At 40.9% G+C, this 3,794-nt stretch overlaps 1 pseudogene; it reads left to right on the forward strand.

The window, feature by feature from the left end:
- The first annotated feature begins 850 nt into the window (after positions 1-850).
- LOC144236598 (cyclin-G2 pseudogene) lies at positions 851-2,423 on the forward strand (annotated as a pseudogene).
- Positions 2,424-3,794: the final 1,371 nt, after the last annotated feature.

Here is a 3,794-nt window from a genome sequence, read left to right on the forward strand (position 1 = left end):
ATAGGTGGGGATATGTGTAGAGGCTGGGAGTGGTAAGATAATGCAAAAATCTACATAATGAAATGCAAGACCAGCAGGCCGCTTCCTCTGCCTAGCTCCTAGAATCCTAGACAGCCAGGTTACTACCCTCCACCCATCAACACACACCCATGCACTTCTTCCAGTCAGCTCCTCACTTTTACATATGAAAGGACAGCCAACAATCACTAGACATTCAAGAAAAGACAATTTAGGAGAGACAGAAACAAAACAAAACAAGAAAACATACAATAACAAAGACCATCAGTGGAACAGAAGAAACCAAATAAAGTATAATTAATATCATCAAGAGTATGAGAAAAGATAGTGGGACTATGAAAGAAAAACAGGGTCCTCTAAAAAAAGAAAAATTCAGAAGACAATGTTTAACTTTGGAAAATAAATATATGATGGACAAGAAGCGGTTTGCTTCGGCCTTTGCCGGTGGCATGGCATGGCTCCAGAGGGCTAGGGCACCTGCAATGCCAGAGTCTGCAGGAAGAGAGGCTGCCAGCAGGTGGCTTGGCATGGGCAGGACATGACGCTGGGCTCTGAGGCTGAGAGGAGATGGTAGTGAGAATGGAGAGCTGGATGCCTGTTAGGGGCACTGCTAAACTGTTGGGTACCTGGCCCAGGGTCTGTCATGTTCCTCTGTGCTCAGCCATTTCTAAGCCACATGCAGCATCTTCTACCTAGTTTGAAGGATCTGGGGGCATAGATCTTTGGCAGTCTGGAATGGGTCCAGCTGTCTGTGCTGTTGAAAATCTCCTTGGAGCTAGAAATTCCGACCACAAGAAAAAAGGGCCGAGCTTGATGAAGGTAATCCTTGAGAATGCAATGTTTTCTGTTGGAGACAGAAAAATGTCAAGATCTAAGGGATTTTACCAACATTTTGGGTAAATCTTGCACATAAACTTTCATCCTGGCTGCCAATCTTTTAGACAGATCCTTGGCTTTTATGGAAGGGAAACCTAAGATTTGCCTCATGTTGGAGTCTGTTGTGTTTGCTGGCTGCCAGAATAGTCGAACACGAATGCATTTCATCCACTCCTGAAGTAATCCAAGTTAGTTAATGTAAATGCACTGATTCTGACAGAAAATGGAGGGAAAATATAATTTTGGAAAAAAATCAAAATTATGAAATGGAACAGACTGCTGTCTTGAACTCTGTTCTACTTGTGTAAGAACATTATACTTCATATTTCAGAAAGGAAAAAAATATTGAGACTTGGTAACCTGGAAGCTCAGCTGAAAACTTGCAATTTTCAACGAGTCTTTTCAAAAGCAAAGCCATCTGTATGAGCTTTGTACCTCCTCAATCTGGAAGTACAAACGTAAGTCATTAAGTTATCACAAATTTTCCTGCTTGTTATAAAGTATTTGAAGATTAATGACACTGAGTTCTTTTATTGAAGGGGGTAGTTTCTAAATGTCTAGCTGAGTATTTTATCTTAAATATTGCAAGAAGTTGGTTTGGGTTGTTTCCTGGTGCAGAGCCCAGACCTCCAAGGCAGCAATGATGGTACTCCCGAGTTGTAAACAATACTAGTGAAGAGCCACCTTGATGAAAGTGAGGATTCCGGAGAGGTGAATTGTAAAGAATGAAGTCTCAGCAGCTCTGTCTCCACTGCAGTGATCAAAGATGCACTGTCTTTTTCAACTTGAAAGTGGCACAGTCTCTGTGTTTTCCATTTCAGAAATCTTATTGTACCATGCCAGAATTTAAAGTATGTATAGAGTTTATAAGCAATAAATGGAAGACTGGGTAGTTTTTCATCTAGTCCTCATTGAGGCAGGAATACATAGACTAAAACACCTGTTGTTTACAATTATTCAGACCAGACCTAGTCTATTTTCATATTCTAAGCTATCAAATGGGTTAGAGCCTCTCAAATAACTGAAAATAACTTAAATATGGGCACTATGTTTTTCACTTTAAATAAAAATGATCTTTAGCCACATGTTAATCTGGATAATACATTTTGTGAGAAAGGATGTAGGAAGTGGAAGGAGAGAGCATTTGTTTTCTTGCTGCAGTATGAAGTAAGAGGCAGAAATCTGCTGAGAATAAAACAGTCCAGTCTGAAAGAGGAGGTTTGAGGGGAGCAGGTTCTGAATAGGTTTTGAGGTTGGAGGCAACTAATCAGGACAAGAAGGAGTACTGAAATGATGCAGAGATCTTAGTCGAGGTTGGAATCCATGAATTCAGCAGTGCAAGATCAAAGAACCAGGGGATTTTTATCTAGTATTACCAGCTTCCAAAATCCAGAAACCAAAAAAGGGTGACTCACTGCTCAAGGATTTGGTTTTTGCAGGTTGCTGGTGATGGCAAACTTCAGATGAACAACCTTGTCAGTGAGGAAGGAAGGTGGATTAGGATGAAACCAACAAACCAAAAAGAATAGGGAATCCAGGGCTTGGAGGGTTTGTTTTGATTCCTGTGCATATTTGGTGGAAAGGATAATCTACAAGAGGTGAAAAACCAAGAATTTGTTGACTATGTATGGAATGTAGAACTTTGAAATTTTGAGTAGCCTCATCAAGGCATGTCTCTTAATTTTTTTAATGTTTTTAAAATTTACTTTTGAGAGAGAGAGAGAGAGAAAGACAGAGCATGAGTAGGGGAGGGGCAGAGAGACACAGAGTCTGAAGGAGGCTCTAGGTTCTGAACTGTTAGCCCAGAGCCTGATGCAGGGCTCGAACTCACAGGCCGCGAGATAAGGCATGTCCCTTAGAAAAAGGCTACAGTGCAGAAGAGGAAAGGGTAAGGTAAAAGAGGTCTGGGGAATTTGGAATTAGGATGTCATTTTTTTTGTCTATGTAAACTCTGAAATCACCTAGGATTGTGGTAGAAGTATGACAGAGAAAAATTGAACCAGTTCTGAGAGTCTACATTGAAAAAAGTGAGCTTAAATGCATGATATAAGAAAAACAGTTTTGGGGTGCCTGGGTGGCTCAGTCGGTTAAGCGTCCGACATCGGATCAGGTCATGATCTTGTGGTTCGTCAATTTGAGCTGCATCAGGCTCTGTGCTGACAGCTGAGAACCTGAAGCCTGCTTCTGATTCTGTGTCTCTCTCTCTGCCCTCCCCTGCTCACACTCTGTGTCTCTCTCTCTGTCTCTCAAAAATAAATAAACATAAAAAAAAAAGGAAAACAGTTTTAAATGAAGATAGACTTTTATTGGATGATGAAAATGTAAAGGTCAGGAAGCAGAATTAAGGAGTTTGGGGAATATCACCTCTACAACATCTCTATATACACAGGAAACTGTGGGCCTGGGGAAAAGAATAGCTTCCAGACTTATGGGAATACTGAAAGTCATAATTAATCAAGGCCTATCTTCCTATAGCATCAAATTCCATGGCTGGCAAACAATTTCATACATTTTGGATTCATATAAACTCAGATACAATTGGAAGTAAGTAGGATGCAAAACTTATGTACATGTTAATGATAACACAGCAAATGTCAAAGAAATCTACTCTTGCAAAATGCTGCTTTGGGCTAGTACTCCGGTTCCTTGGGAAGCCTGTCTTTCCCCTGTCGTCTGCATGGAAAAACTTTGACGAGGTCCTGAAAGGAAGGTTGGGGATGCAGGAAAGTTCATTATCCTCAGGAAAGAGTCTTGGGGGGGGGGGGTTGGGGTTGTTCAATAGAGAAAAAGATTAGGAGGAGAAACCTGAAATCAGTAACAGTCAGGCGCCTTGGCAAAGAAAAGAGGAAGTGTGGGATGTTGAAAATCTTCAGTGATTAAAACAGGAATGAAGATCATTC

Source organism: Crocuta crocuta, unplaced genomic scaffold, assembly GCF_008692635.1.
Source record: "Crocuta crocuta isolate KB4526 unplaced genomic scaffold, BGI_CrCroc_1.0 scaffold317, whole genome shotgun sequence".
NCBI classification, from domain to species: Eukaryota; Metazoa; Chordata; class Mammalia; order Carnivora; family Hyaenidae; genus Crocuta; species Crocuta crocuta.